Consider the following 17,129-nt stretch of genomic DNA (forward strand, 5'->3'; position numbering starts at 1 on the left):
GAAAACCTGCAAAGTTTTCTTGTAAATTCCATGAAATATTGTGTCCACTTTATAATTACTGACTGCTATCTTAAATAAGTCATTTTGTAGTTCTAGCGCGTAGGTGACTTTAAAATTAGGTCTCCCAAAATTTTAAATATTAAAGAAGCAGCTCAAATATTAAAGAGAGTGCATAATTTACAACGAGACTCAAAACCGGCTTCAGGAATAAATATTGTGTGTAAATTATAGTACTTAATATCGTGTTAAGGTACATATTAAAATTTAAAAATCTTTAATTAAAACCTTGGGCGAAGAAGATTAAAAAATTTAATACTAAAACTTTCACCAAAAAATGTAATATATATGAACCTATGCTTGTTTTACATTTCTTGGTAAAAACGTGCAACACAGCTGTGTCTCATACAATATCAAGAAAATATATAGTTTTATTTTTTTTTAAGTAACACCTTACCAGATTGTGCTGTGAACGTGTATTACGATTATGTGAAACGAGAAGAGTAAACCGAGAGGAAAGGTAGTTGAGTGTGGGATTATGTATAATTCGATATAGCAGGCAAAGAGAATGTACTAAACGTCTATCTTACAGAAGAGTCATAGAAAATATTCTGATATCTGATCATGTCGGCTGATATTGAAAATAAATCGGACGAAAAATTATGTACACGATGAAGTTTTTGAGAAAGTTCAACACTTACGTCGCTATATAAAACGTCACAGTAGTCAAAGTGAGGCACCACAAGGGTCTGTACTAGGATTTCTTTGAGTTAGATGTACTAAACGCCTATCTTATAGAAGAGTCATAGGAAATATTCCGATATCTGATCATGTCGGCGAATATTGAAAATAAATCGGACGGAGACATCATGTACACGATGACGTTTTTGAGAAAGTTCAACACTTAGATCGCTATATAAAACGTCATAGTAGTCAAAGTGAGGCACCACAAGGGTCTGTACTAGGATTTCTTTGAGTTTAGGTGTACTAAACGCGTATCCTACAGAAGAGTCGTAGAAAATATTCCGATATCTGGTCATATCGGCGGATATTGAAAATAAATCGGACGCGGCGGAGACATCATGTACACGATGAAGTTTTTGAGAAAGTTCAACACTTAAGTCGCTATATAAAACGTCACAGTAGTCAAAGTGAGACACCACAAGGGTCTGTATTAGGATTTCTTTGAGTTTAGATGTACTAAACGCTATGATAAAATGTCTAGCTTTCGTGATAAAATGTCTAGCTTTCATTAATCAGGTATTCTTGTCGTACTTTAATTTTTATTGTAATTGTAATTGTAAATTTAATATTAATTGTAATCTTATTGTTCATGTTATAGTTGTAATCCCCTGGTAGAGGGGCAGAGAAGGCCTGACGGCCTTATCTCTACCAGGTTAAATAAATAAATCTAATCTAATCTAATCTAATCTAAACGCCTATCTTACAGAAGAGTCGTAGAAAATATTCCGATATCTGATCATATCGGCGGATATTGAAAATAAATCGGACGCGGCGGAGACATCATGTACACAATGAAGTTTTTGAGAAAGTTCAACACTTAGGTCGCTATATAAAACGTCACAGTAGTCAAAGTGAGGCACCACAAGGGTCTGTTCTAGGATTTGTTTGAGTTTAGTACGAAGGAATTTTTTCAGACGCTTCAAAGAAAGACGGTGACGATAATAATGATGATTATAGTATTTAACTATTACTTTAACTTTTAAGACATACTATAGACTATTTAGATATGCGTATTCCTTTTCGTGAAGTTTACTCCAACTGTGAACTTTGTCCCTTTGTGCGGTGTATCCTTTTCATTATTTTTTTTTATCTCTGGACATGTTAAAGGCTTTTCGCTCTTTCAGCATGTCATCACCCCATTAATAAATATAAATACATAAATAGTTTTTCAGAAGTCCCAACAAGGCAACACAGTAGTACTAATCTGAATGTGGTGGGTATGCCTTCGCCCAGCGGGAGTCGGCAGCTATCAGCAAGTACTGACAAGTGATGTTTTATGAATCACACCCACACCCCTACCTCAGCCCCTTCTTACTTGTTACTCCGCTGTCGCAACGCTTTGCGTGCAGCGAGCCAGCCCTGAATTAATGATGGCGCCCCAGTTGCTTAAGATACATTGAATTTCACACGAGCGAATTAATACGTTCTCTAAACTTCTCATTTAAGTCACAAGATACAAAATAATCGATATCACAGGGTGGTAGCGGGAGGACTTTCAAAGGAAGGTCTGCAGCAAAATAGCGCTTCTTTATCCGAGTATAAGGAGAAGCATGTAGACTTTTCATAGCGTGGCATGAATAACCTAAGTGTCTATGTTTATGTAAGAAGTGAAATGTAATTCATGCATATACGTAAATATATATGTTATAGTCAGAACGCGAAATCCGTCAAAACCCGAAGTTTCTAGAAAATTCTAGTTCTGACAAAGCTCTTTAGGAAATTCTAGTTTTAACTTACGTGATTCAGTTACATCTAGACATAAGTATGGATCTTTATAAAATTCTAGTTGTGACTAATATAATTAAGATAGATCTAGAAATAACTTATTGTTATTAGTAAAAGGAAATTCTAATTTTCACTTACGTAATTCAGTTACATCTAGAAATAACTAAGGCTCTTTAGAAAATTCTAGTTGTGACTAATATAATTAAGTTAGATCTAGAAATAACTTATTGTTAATAGTAAAAGGAAATTCTAGTTTTCACTTACGTAATTCAGTTACATCTAGAAATAACTATGGCTCTTTAGAAAATTCTAGTTGTGAATAATATAATTAAGTTAGATCTAGAAATATCTTATTGTTATTAGTAAAAGGAAATTCTAGTTTTCACTTACGTAATTCAGTTACATCTAGAAATAACTAAGGCTCTTTAGAAAATTCTAGTTGTGACTAATATAATTAAGTTAGATCTAGAAATAATTTATTGTTATTAGTAAAAGGAAATTCTAGTTTTCACTTACGTAATTCAGTTACATATAGAAATAACTATGACTCTTTAGAAAATTCTAGTTGTGACTAATATAATTAAGTTAGGTCTAGAAATAGCTTATTGTTATTAGTAAAAGGAAATTCTAGTTTTCACTTACGTAATTCAGTTACATCTAGAAATAACTATGACTCTTTAGAAAATTCTAGTTGTGACTAATATAATTAAGTTAGATCTAGAAATATCTTATTGTTATTAGTAAAAGGAAATTCTAGTTTTCACTTACGTAATTCAGTTACATCTAGAAATAACTAAGGCTCTTTAGAAAATTCTAGTTGTGACTAATATAATTAAGTTAGATCTAGAAATAATTTATTGTTATTAGTAAAAGGAAATTCTAGTTTTCACTTACGTAATTCAGTTACATCTAGAAATAACTATGACTCTTTAGAAAATTCTAGTTGTGACTAATATAATTAAGTTAGATCTAGAAATAGCTTATTGTTAATAGTAAAAGGAAATTCTAGTTTTCACTTACGTAATTCAGTTACATCTAGAAATAACTAAGGCTCTTTAGAAAATTCTAGTTGTGACTAATATAATTAAGTTAGATCTAGAAATAATTTATTGTTATTAGTAAAAGGAAATTCTAGTTTTCACTTACGTAATTCAGTTACATCTAGAAATAACTATGACTCTTTAGAAAATTCTAGTTGTGACTAATATAATTAAGTTAGATCTAGAAATAGCTTATTGTTAATAGTAAAAGGAAATTCTAGTTTTCACTTACGTAATTCAGTTACATCTAGAAATAACTATGACTCTTTAGAAAATTCTAGTTGTGACTAATATAATTAAGTTAGATCTAGAAATAGCTTATTGTTAATAGTAAAAGGAAATTCTAGTTTTCACTTACGTAATTCAGTTACATATAGAAATAACTATGACTCTTTAGAAAATTCTAGTTGTGACTAATATAATTAAGTTAGATCTAGAAATAACTTATTGTTATTACTAAAAGGAAATTCTAGTTTTCACTTACGTAATTCAGTTACATCTAGAAATAACTACGACTCTTTAGAAAATTCTAGTTGTGAATAATATAATTAAGTTAGATCTAGAAATATCTTATTGTTATTAGTAAAAGGAAATTCTAGTTTTCACTTACGTAATTCAGTTACATCTAGAAATAACTTATTACTGAAATAACTTTAGGATATTGGTACATGAACATTATTATTGCTATTGTCGTTGGTATTGTTGTTATTGATACATAAAATAATTTTATTACACAAATAATTATGTTATGGAAAGCTCAAACATTATAATTTTTGTTGTTGAATTACGAATAATTATGTTACAGAACTCAATATTATTATTTTTTTGTCTCGCAAGTCACTTGTTGCCACAAGGTATGCTATTGTGGCATTTAGAGTTGCAGAGAACTTTTTTCTTCACATACAAGCAACATTTCGAAACAATTTTTTTTTTGCAAGTACAACAGAACTTTTGTCCACTTCCGGTGACTTCTTTCTTTGCTGCAGTCCTTAGAGAAATTTCTGCATCTTGCACCTGTTCTCGTGTCGAGAAAATTAGAGGATATACTACTCTACATCAAATTCGGATCTGAAAGAAAAATTGTGTACCGGGTGTTCATGACATTAAATACACTGTCAGTTTTTAAAGTTCAGTGGACCTATCTGCAATATAGTTTATTCAAAATTTCATCCTTTGTTCCAATTCTGTACAAGTCATCGTCATTTGTCTCAAGCAAGACTTCTAGGAAGTTTCGGAAATCGGCCTTTCCCCGGACAACCGGAACGCGTAGTATGATGCTATCCCCTATACCAGTGACGTCAAAGCAAGCGCATTTTTCTGACCTTGACGTCGTGCGCGGGCATTATGCGCTAGGTGTGCTAGGAGGAATAAGCAGCCTGTTGAATTAAAAAAACAGTGTTGCACAAACTTCAAACGGAACGTGAAATTTTATGTCGTTATTTTTATATGGCTTCTTTCTGTTTGATATTATCTATATTGTCTGTAAAACAAAAGTACTAACACTGATTTCTTAATATTGCACTTGTGTTTTAAATCTTAATAACATAATAGAGAGTTAAGAAGGAATATTCACTTAAATTCCATAGCAGTGTAATATTATACTGTATTAAGTGGATGAAACACATCATTCATAAAGAAAATGATATTCCAAAGAAAGAGATTGAGTATGACATGATAAGTTGGAATTTATGTTATGGTATCTTTAGCCCTACAAAAGTAATCAATAAACTAATCAAAACAATATTACAGTACAAAGCAAAGTTACCTAGGTACTGTATCTGTTTTAAGTGTAACTAATATTACATAACAAAACTCTTATCGCATTATGCTTTTAAGGTCATATTTTTACAACATATGGGCACATATCTTTTGCTTATGATGTAACAGTAGTTGCTTTGTTAATTCATTTCCTTACAAACAATTTCCATGCGAATATTTTCAAAATTTTCAATACACTATCTTCAGTAATACGTATATACGGTATATTAGATTTACGAAGGCATTCTGTAAGGCTACTAAATAAATAGGCCTATGCCTGAAAATTTTACTTTTCTATACGAAAAGGTGAGAAAATATTTCTTTTGAATAAAAAAATCAAACTTGTGAAAAATGAGCATTAAAATTAAAACTTACATTCTTATAATGCACTTATACTTCTCAGGCAAATCTAAAAATTAACGTGGGTACAGTTTTAATAAGTTCTCTTCCCTTTATCTATTGAATCAGTGCTGGTCATCCCTGAATATAGCTCGACCAAGCGGCATATACCACCTCTTTCGTCTGTCTCTTTCCTTTCCGCTGTAAAGCGATCAGGCTCTCCTGGGCTCTAAAGCGCGCGCTTGCTCCTGTGGGCATCAATTGACATGCCTGCCCTATACCAACTGGAGGAAGCGTTGCATCTTACTTGAAATCATTACAACGGGTGTTTACTAATAACAGTCAGTTATTTCTAGATCTAACTTAATTATTATATTAGCCACAACTAGAATTTCCTAAAGAGACATAGTTATTTATAGATGTAACTGAATTACTTAAGTTAAAACTAGAGTTTCCTAAAGAGCTTTGTCAGAACTAGAATTTCCTAGAAACTTCTGGTTTTGACGGGATTTCGCGTTCTGACTGTAACATATAGGCTACACTAATGTTTGTGGAAATTGCAACACCAAGAAGAATACATGTGACTGAAATGAAATTCATACCATAGATTAATTCATAGCAATGACTGTACAAATATCTATAATAATTGTAATTGTCCTAACCTACGCCCATCAACCCACGTGAAATATTTAGGTACCTTCATCGATTAAAACTTAAAATGGAATTTTCATATTAACTACTTATGTCTTAAATTACGTAAAACTCTATACAAATTTGTTCAACTGCGTCGCTTTAGTATGCCAGTAAAACTATTGAGAACAACATTTTTAGCCCTAGTTCAGTCTTTAATACAGTATGGAATTATAGGATGGGGTGGATTATCACAGAGTACCATTCGCCCATTAATATAACTACAAAAAAAAATTATTAAAATATGTATGATAAGAACTTTCTTGTGTTAAATTTTTAACGTACCTTGTTAACATGTTTCGACCTATTTTCGGTCATCTTCGGAACTAGTCCTTGTTGGTCCTGACGCCTCTTGTTTCCTGTGTGGGTGCGTTCATAGTGTAGAGTCAAAGAGTGTATGTGTTTTGAAATTGAGTTGTGTGTTGAGAATATCGTTGGGGTGTGTTTTCGTGTGTCTGTATATTTCATATTGTTCTAGTGTGTTGAGTTTCTGGCATTTTGGTTGGATGTGCAGTATTTCCATGTCTGTATTGATGTCTCTGTAGGTGTGGTTAGCATTTGTGATGTGTTTTGTGGAGGTGTTTTGTAATTTTGTTATTGTTGTGATGTGTTCTTTGTAACTTCTACATAGGACAGACAGGCAGATCATTTCAAACACGTTACAAAGAACACATCACAGCCATAACAAAATTACAAAACACCTCCACATATGCAGAACACATTACAAATGCCAACCACACCTACAGAGACATCAACACAGATATGGAAATACTGCACATCCAACCAAAAAGCCAGAAACTCAACACACTAGTACAATATGAAATATACAGACACACGAAAACACACCCCAACGATATTCTCAACACACAACTCAATTTCAAAACACATACACTCTTTGACTCTACACTACGAACGCCAAGATCAACGACCACTTCCGAAGATGACCGAAAATAGGTCGAAACATGTTAACTAGGTACGTTAAAAATTTAACACAAGAAAGTTCTTATCATACATATTCCGAAGTGATACAGTGTTAAAAGTTGTGTAATCAAGATGTATATATTAAAATATGTTTAAGAAGAAAACTTGAGTATCCAACTTATTTCATATATAAAGAATTTAATGTTTTAAATATCAAGCAAATTTATATGTATACTATTTTTAATCGCTACCATAAATATCATAATTGACAATATCATCGGTTTCCAGCTAAATCCAGTATTGTTTTACAATCAGTAGAGTTGGTAGACTTACATTTATGTACGATTGGCGACACTGACGATTATCTTCGCATCTATTCATACAAGTAATAATAGAGAAGCCAGACTTACACGAACAAATTATCTACTACTATCGATTAGAGGGAGGGTCAGACATCTTTGAACGTCAGAAATCATACCAATCCCAAGAAAATCAGCAGTAATATGTTTGTTTACAAAGATTCCACTCGAACTCGGGTCTTTTGCCTGAAAATCCGGTATTATAACTGCTCGATTAAACATTTGAGATAGAAAATTGCTTTTCAGATATGCATCAGGACCTTGGCGGATGTTTTTACCGCAGACTGTACAGTACGTAAGGAGAGTTCATAGTTGAAGGCATGCGCCACAAGGAGGCAGCACTTGACGAGACCCCACGCTAGGATACGATAGATTACGAGTAAATCCCCTTCCACTGCCTTCCCCGTCTTACTTTACAATGACGCATTGGGCCGGGCGTGTTTTCCTTCTACAGACCTAACCTAACCTCTCTCTTTTTATCAACCAATCAATCATAGTGGAGTTTAGTCCAGGATACTGGTGAGGAGCGCGAGAAAAGCGACAGAGAGGTCGAGAGGGGTGAGGGGGCGAGAGGTTGATGATCCACACCCAGAGGTTTCTGCTCAATTTTCCAAATCGAGGTTCAATATACATTCTCGTGTGGTGTATGATGGAGTTTCCACTCCAGATCGTCAGGCTCGGCGCTGAATATAGAAGGAGAAAAGGGGAAAGAAATGTAGCCAGCTCCCTGAAAAGATCGCAGAAATGTACATTACAAGCTCGGTTTAAGTCTTCGAAGCATTTCGAAAAGTGTTTGCAAATTCAACAGTTGGGAAGGCTGAAAATTGTGTACAACCTTTAACAATAGTAGTTCTTTCATGTTATTGAACATAGACCTATTATCATTCATACTAGTAAATTTATATAGTTGTTCAGAAGTCATTAATGATTTGTCTCGTAAATTTATTAAGGTTTAAGTTTTTAGAAAAATAATAATAAAGTTCTGTTAATAAAAACAAAAAGCACACATTATTTTCAAAACAACTTCTATTTCAATTGTTTCATTATTGTTGCTATGACAAAAATGAAATAAATAAACAGAGAATGAAGTTATTCTTAAGTGAGTGTTTCTTTATTTCAGTGATTTTATATCTTCATACTAAGGGGGCCGTGTTAAAAACAATTGATGTAGATATGTGATTTTGGTATCATATGTAGGCCTACTTGGAAAAAATTTACGTGAAATGTTTTTTAAGGCATAAAAGCTTAAGGAAATATTAAACTTAATTTTATAGGGGACACTTTACTAAAATTGACAACTTTTTTCCTAATCATTTTTTTCAACCAAATTTTGAGAGCATGTTTGCTATGTAAAAGAATAATAAAATCCAAATTTTGGAGTCTCAAATATTTTTGGCTTTGATTTTTTTTCTACTTTTTATAGAAATATTTTCAAACCCAAATTTTTAGTAGAAGATCTCAATTTTTAAGCTTCCCTTATTTTTGGTTATATTCAAAGACATAGAGAAACATTTATATGTATTCATTTTATGCAATATCTCATTTATGCACTTCGATATTTTACCTTCACTAGATCAGAAGTCAACTCCTGACGAAAGGTTTACTATTTAAACAGGCAATAGGCATGCTGTATCGAAACAATCTATTAGAATGTAGCAAACAATACAAAACCCGCATTCATTAAACTTGAACCACTTCACTTCACTTCACTTCACTTCACTTCACTTCACTTCACTTCACTTCACTTCACTTCACGTGACGTCTTTCATCTCGCATACGAACTTGAAAGTACATGAGTAAAGGTAACAACTAACATCCTATATCCAGTGATCTTTAAACCTGTAGTCTCGTCTAGGCAATGTTTTGGTGTCTCAACTTCGTCCTCTAGTGATCAGTTTCTTTTCAGAGCAGTCTGTCTTAATTGCGTTGACATATGGAATTATACAGGGTGATTCATGAGGATTTACCGTCCCTTACGGAACTTATTTCCGAAGACATTCTGAGCAAAAAAATGGCATATAAACATTTTTTCCAATCTCAATATTTTTAGTGTTACACTAATTTGAAATTGTTAGTAAAATACCATTATTCTTCAGTTTAAAGGGTAAAAGAATATTACAGATAAAGAATGAACTATTCAGGAGTATCATTTCTGTAATTATCTGGTACTCTGACGCTAAAAATGTGTTGTGAATTCCATAGTTGCTTCGTACAGGTTTTTTTTTTTAGATTTTTAACTACAAAATTACATTTTCTTACGCATTTATCACAACAATTCTTACAAATCACGCAACTCTTGTAAATTCTTCATGACTGTACATTACGATGCATAATTAAACTGTAAAGAATCACGTTCCTAAAGTAGTATGATTTGTAACTTTTTTTGTCATAAGTGCGTAAGAATGATGTCATTTTTAGTTAAAAATTGAAAAACAAAATCTGTGCAAAGCAATTTACAACACATTTTTATCTTCAGAACACTAGCCAATTAAAGAAATGACACTTCTGAATAGTTCATTCTCTATTTGTAATATTCTTTTACCCTTACAACTAAAGAAATAAGGTTTTTACAAACAACTTCAAACTAGTGTAACTCTGAAAATATTGAGATTAGGACAAATGTTTATGTGACTTTTTTTGCTCAGAATGTCTTTGGAAATAAGCTCCTTAAGTGACGATAAATCCTCATGAATCACCCTGTATAATACTCTATAATATGTCAACATCGAAAATTCTGAAATATTCCTTACCTGTGAGAGTTTTTCACAAAGAACGATTCCAGGAAACGCCCGTCTATACACATAACATTGCAAATATTTCACTAACGATGTGTTTTATATGTGAATGCTGAAGTACGAGAATTAATCGAATATTTTCTTTGTTTCTAGGGAAATTTTGGACCCTGCGTTTGATGTAATTTTTACGCTGCTCCATTGTTTCATGTAAGTACTCCTGATACTTCTTAAAGGGAACTTGTAACTATACAGTAGAGTATAACATCCAACATTTGTCGTAAATAGATCCATAAGTATGAATTATGAACGATATTTGCATTGTAAGATAGATGCTGGTGCGTTTCATATGAGTTACAACCGTTCATTTGATATCAGGATGTGTGTCTGTATGTGTGTGTATTGACTTTCTGTAGCTATGGCAACGTCGAAACTTACTATGTGGAACCTATATCGTCTATCATTAAGCATGAATCTTTATTCAATTTAGTTACATAACTTTGTAACTATTTTTTGTTTTCTGCTTGTATCTTATCATGGTACAAAATTTGAAGGGAAACTATCTTGGTAACTGTAACAAATATCGTTAAACTTTTAATGAAATAAAATACGAGTACATAAACCAACCATAACGAGAATACAGAATACCCTGAACTCTTATCACTAAACAAATGGAGAAACTCTTTATCAAACGACATACTCATTTCCATGGTAACCGCTTTCGCTTTAGTTTACAACGAAGATCCCAGACTATACACTTTTGTGTACTATAGCCTTTGTATTTTTTTTTTCATAATTGAGAAAAATAAACAGCTTTAATCATATAATTCTATTACTATGTATTTCAATCATGATGCACACTGAAAGTTTTGTCTTATTGCTGAAGTCTCGAACCACATTGATGTTTTATTACTATAGTATGCTTGGTTACTATAGTAACGGAACTTTTTACTTCAGAAAAATACTGCTGGCAAAGATTTCTTACAGTATACAATAATATTCACTCACTCACTCACTCACTCACTCACTCACTCACTCACTCACTCACTCACTCATTCACGTGATTTCTTCTGCTATTGAAAGTATTAAAATCACCAAGTGTTGAGAACATTCTTAATTAAAAAAAAAAAATTGAAAAATTGACAACTAACAGGTTAATATATTTTTTCTCTAAAAGTAATCGGAAAAATCTGAAAAGTATGTGTCATATTTTACATACATCTATCAGGAATAAATTAAATATAAATTTTAGGGGTTAGGTAGGCCTACAGCTTACAGCAGTAAAATTTTGGAAATAATCAACATTTTTTCCTCCATCACACTATCTTGTACAACAATTAAAATTAGTATGTGTAAAACACTGTCCTTCTGCTATATGAAAAAAAAAAATATATATATATATATAATTTACGATTTAAAAAAAACTATTTACATTTTTTTTCCAATATTCAGTTTACTGTGCACTGAATATAATTCAAAAACCATCCATCATTCTGTGATGAAATTATTTGTGTGTATTTATGCATGTCATGTCTACAATATGACGCAAGATCATTTCTCTACCTTTGATAGATTGTCTGATAAAAAATAAATTCATTTTTAAAAAATTGTCAAATATCAGTATTTTCTTCTATCAAAAAATGAAAAAAAAAATATATATATATATATATATTTATTAAGGAATGTAGTTGAAAGAGCATGATATTGTGAACATGAGTTTCAGCAATAAAATAAAAGAGAGAGAACATGGAAAAGTTAATAAGGTTATAAGTTATGAGGGAAACGCTTCATCACCGCACAGTAAACTTTCACCATTTTGAATTTTGGAAAAATATATATAATTTTTTTAACTAATAATTTTTTTTTCGTATAGCAGAAGGACAGTGTTTTAGACATACCAATTTTCATTATTGTACAATGTACGTAATGGAGGAAAAAATGTTGAATATTTCCAAAAATTTTACTGCTGTAAAAATTATTTAAACTTTGAAAATTGGGACAATTATAATTCAGTATTAAAAAAACAAAAATGAATTATAAGTTAAATTAAAATTTGTGTATTGTGTCCAAATAGTAAGAAATATGTGGTAAAAGTTTCAAATTAATTGGTGTAAAAATGTAGAAGTTAGAGATTTTAAAGCTCCATGGTCTTCATTTCTGAATAGCCTGTTTTTAGAACGTCTTATTTGCGTAAACCCAGAATTAAATTAATCACAGAATATCTTGCACTCCGCTTTGATAGTTTCTATATCTTTTTTCTTCTCTGATTCTCCTAAACGTATCGAAATATCAGCTTCTCCTTTCATCTGTTTTTATACATCTTTCCTCCTTATCCGCCACCTTATTGTTCTCCCCATGTCTTTGTCACTTCCATCACTTGCAATATAAGAAACCAGTCTGGGCGGGCGAGAAGAGGATTCGCTGTCATAGAAGAAAAAAGGAAGATTCCAGAACAATCAAACTGAGTAATAGAAGGGAATGGATGGCTCAAGCTATTGCATCCAATGCTCGGCTTCTTCTTGACACAGATATCGCTCAGCTTCTCGTGTTGATCAGTGAACTTCTTCCAGTGACGTGGCGATGCAGCTTATAAGAGAATGCGTGCTTCCCAACATTGATTATGTGGTCATTGTTTACTTCAACTCTAGGATTTAATTTTTATTCTGTAACAATGATCGTCAGATTAATTAAAATTTAGATCAATAGGGCAGACTCTGCTAAATTCCTGATACTAAGATTTTAGCGCAAAAGAAAGGTTCAAATTAAAAAAATTGTGCTTTTAATCTACGCATATTTTTAGTGTTCAGGAAGTTATATGTCAGCATTTTTACCTGAAATAAATTTATACAACAATAAGCAAGCAAGGAGTACAAATAAACAATTAAAATTTAGATCAATAGAGCAGATTTGGCTAAATTCGTGACGCTAAGATTTTAGCGCCAAAGAAAGGTCCAAATAAAAAAATGTTTTTAATGTATGTACATTTTTATATTTCAGGAAGTTACACGTCAGCATTTTTACCTGAAATAAATTGATACAATAATATAGCAAGCAAGGAGTACAAATAAACAATTAAAATTTAGTTCAATAAGGCAGACTCGGCTAATTTCGTGATACTAAGATTTTAGCGCAAAAAAAAAGGTTCAAATAAAAAATAGTGTTTTTAATGTACGCACATTTATATATTTCAGGAAGTTGCATGTCAGAATTTTTACCTTAAATAAATTCATGCAATAATAAGCAAGCAAGGAGTACAAACATAAAACTCAGAAGGTTAGAGTGGCTGGGACACGTAGCCAGGATGCAGAACAATCGCACACCCAAAGCTATACTAGATGCATTGCCGGTAGGAAGAAGGAAAGTCGGACGACCTAAATTGAGATGGCTGGATGTCGTTCAGGCTGACCTAACAAAAGTTGGAATTAGAAGATGGAGAACACGAGCATTACACAGGAGTGATTGGTCAGATGTTCTGAGGGAGGCTAAGGCTAAAATATAAGGGGCGTAATGCCAATGATGATGATGATGAAGAAGTACAAATAAACAATTAAAATTTAGATCAATAGGGTAGACTCGGCTAAATTCGTGCCATTTTAGCGCAAAAGGAAGGTTCAAATAAAAAAAATAGTGTTTTTAATGTACGCACATTTTTAGGTTTCAGGAAGTTACATATCAGCATTTTTACCTGAAATAAATTTGTACAATAATAAAGAAGCAAGGAGTACAAATAAACAATTAAAATTTAGATCAATAGGGTAGACTGGGCTAAATTCGTGCCATTTTAGCGCAAAAGAAAGGTTCAAATAAAAAAAATAGTGTTTTTAATGTACGCACATTTTTAGATTTCAGGAAGTTACACGTCAGCATTTTTACCTGAAATAAATTTGTACAATAATAAACAAGCAAGGAGTACAAATAAACAATTAAAATTTAGATCAATAGGGTATACTCGGTTAAATTCGTGATACTAAGATTTCAGCGCAAAAAAAAGTTCAATTAAAAAAATAGTGTTTTTAATGTACGCACATTTTTAGATTTCAGAAAGTTTCATGTCAGCATTTTTACCTCAAATAAATTTATGCAATAATAAACAAACAAGGAGTACAAATAAACAGACAAATTTAGCACTCTAGAAGGGTTGGTATAATTTCGTGATAGTAAAAGAGTATTTTCGTGGTAGTCCTGCAATTCAAAATGTCTACGAATATTCAGTAAAATGTTTAATTCCTCAGCCAGATTCAAACCCAAACAAATAAAGTTATTTCTGTAAATTTATAATAATAATAATAATAATAATAATAATAATAATACTTTATTGCCAGAACAAAGATACATATATAATTGCTTTTTTATATAAATACTTTCTAGCACCCCCATACTCGTGGTCAGGGAGCATTCCACATAATATTAAGACATTTTATTAAATACCATTATAAAAAAGAAGAAAAATAAACCATCCGGCCTTAATTAAGGAGGACCACGAGAATCCGGAAATTAATAGCAAATAAATATAATTAATTAAATATGAATATTGTTATAAAAGTAAAATGTAATAATTAAGAACCATTGGTTATCAATTATAAAATAAAATCTTAGAAGATGACCTTAAATTATATTTATAAATAAAAGATTTTATTTAAAATTAGCATATCCTTAATTAAGACCTTCTGAATAGGATAAGTGAAACTGCATAATCTGCAGGGAATCTTTAAGAATTTGCGAGATGATTTTTCGAATTTCAAAAGATGGTATTGATAATTTGTTTTAAAAAATTATATGTAAATTTTAGTAAAGAACTCCGAGCACCAAAAAATAAACCTGTCACTGACCAATTGAAGAGAGGGATGTTATGCTTGGCATTAAGATAGAGAATATAAGGTTCATAAATGGCCCTCTTTTCATGATCAACCTGATGAGCTTGGTTTAGATCTCTCTCCATTATTATACCAACAACAAATGTAACATCCATGTTTCTGCCACATACAATGCCACACACAATACAAAACACTTAACTAGTCTCTTTCTTAGTTCTTTATCCAGAAGTCAGCAGAAGATGCTCCTTTTTCTATTAAAATCTTCCTTGGCCATTGCTATTCTTCTTTTGACTTCTTGGCAGCAGCTCATGTTACTGCCTATAGTACATCCCAAGTATTTGAAGCTGTCCACTTGCTCTACTGCCTCATTTAGAATTCTCAAGTTTATCTTCTGTATTTTTCTTCCTATGACCATGGTCTTCGTCTTATTTGCATTTATTTTCATCCCATACTGCTCACAACTGTCATTTAGCTCCAGTAGCATGTCCTTTAGTGTCATTTTCTCTTATTACATTTAATAAGTCAAGTTGTATTTAATGATAAAATTTATTTAAACGTGTTTTGTGAAAGAATTTAGAATATAGCATACGTTTGAATTAAATACCTGATATCATAACAAAAACACTTTCTGGCTATAAGAAGACTATTTTCCAAGAAAATAATGTTTTTCAGTGTTACTATAATATTATGAACTGCACTTTATGAAGAACGCGAATATTACTTATGCATTGCAAAACAAATCTATTTTATTTAGGGTAAATTAGGGTCTGTTGGACAGTCGGGCATGTTGGACACTTTGTACTTTAACGTGTTACCTCGCCACTTGTGGGCACCACATTCTACTAGAAGTCAATGAAGGAAGTAGCTCCACTCGTGGCTACTTCCGTCATTGGCTTCTAGCAGAATGTGGTGCCCACAAGTGGCGAGGTAACACGTTAAAGTACAAAGTGTCCAACATGCCCGACTGTCCAATAGACTCTAATTTACCCTATTTTTACTTGATTTTTTAGCGACGCTGTATCAACTACTAGGTTATTATCGTCCATGGGAATGGTGTTAGTGAGTTGGTATTTGGAGAGATGAGGCCGAAGATTCGCCATAGATTACCTGACATTCGCTTTACGCCTTACTGAACCAGGTAATCAGGCCAAGCGGGAATCGAACTCACGCCCTAGCGCAACTCCTGATCGGAAGGGAAGCGTCTTAGCTACTCCGGTGGCTGTCAAATTTGTTCAAGTGAGATTGTAAATAATGTTGTTTATCTCTTTGGGGCTGGCTGGTTGGCTATGATACGCCACTGCATCTTTTTTTTCCCTTATAAATTGCAAACGGGAGTATATTCGATATGAGAATTTGTTCACCACCCATGCAATCTGCTGGAATTGATAGTAATTCTACCAAATCTTGGAAGAGAGCGGAAATTTTCTGAAATACATTCTTGCTGCATTCGTTCAGAGAGATGCGACTTCACTTCACCTGAGTGAATGAACATGTGAAAGTGGTTTAACATTTTTTAATAGTTGCAGTTTTCTTTATCAGATAATCTTGTGAATAATATAACTGATTCTCGTTCAAGCAATAAACACATCAGAGTTAAACCAGATTTAAAAATGAAAGGATTTTCGTCGAATACCTATTATTATTGCGTGGAATGTTTATGATGTTTATTATTTTTATTTTAAGCATGACTGGATTTGGAAGGATGTTTTAGGATTTCAAATGAAAGTTTGATGTTTCTTTCATATCTGTATTTGAAGTCCCCGCATTTAAATTTAACAAGCCAGAGCCTTGTCCTTAACTACTTCATAATCGCTTTTTTCATTCCATGAGGATTAGTATAGAGACAACAATGCAAATGATAGTAGAAACGATTCACACATCAATATGACGCCAATGAGTTGTTTGAAAATGTAATCAATAATTGGCCTGATATGTCAGAATTGAATTCATTTGAAAATTAGTACCACAGTTAAGTATTTCAGAATCAAATAGTATTACATTAACTATTTC

At 32.3% G+C, this 17,129-nt stretch overlaps 1 long non-coding RNA gene across 1 annotated transcript in view; it reads left to right on the forward strand.

Annotated features, from left to right (window-relative positions):
* The window catches only part of LOC138716332 (uncharacterized), a 153,133-nt gene extending 142,617 nt beyond the window's left edge, over positions 1-10,516 (forward strand). Inside the window, exon 3 of the long non-coding RNA XR_011336645.1 lies at positions 10,462-10,516. This is a non-coding gene — a long non-coding RNA (uncharacterized lncRNA). The remainder of the gene's footprint in view (positions 1-10,461) is intronic.
* Positions 10,517-17,129: the final 6,613 nt, after the last annotated feature.

The sequence above is a fragment of the Periplaneta americana genome, chromosome 16 (genome assembly GCF_040183065.1).
Source record: "Periplaneta americana isolate PAMFEO1 chromosome 16, P.americana_PAMFEO1_priV1, whole genome shotgun sequence".
NCBI classification, from domain to species: domain Eukaryota; kingdom Metazoa; phylum Arthropoda; class Insecta; order Blattodea; family Blattidae; genus Periplaneta; species Periplaneta americana.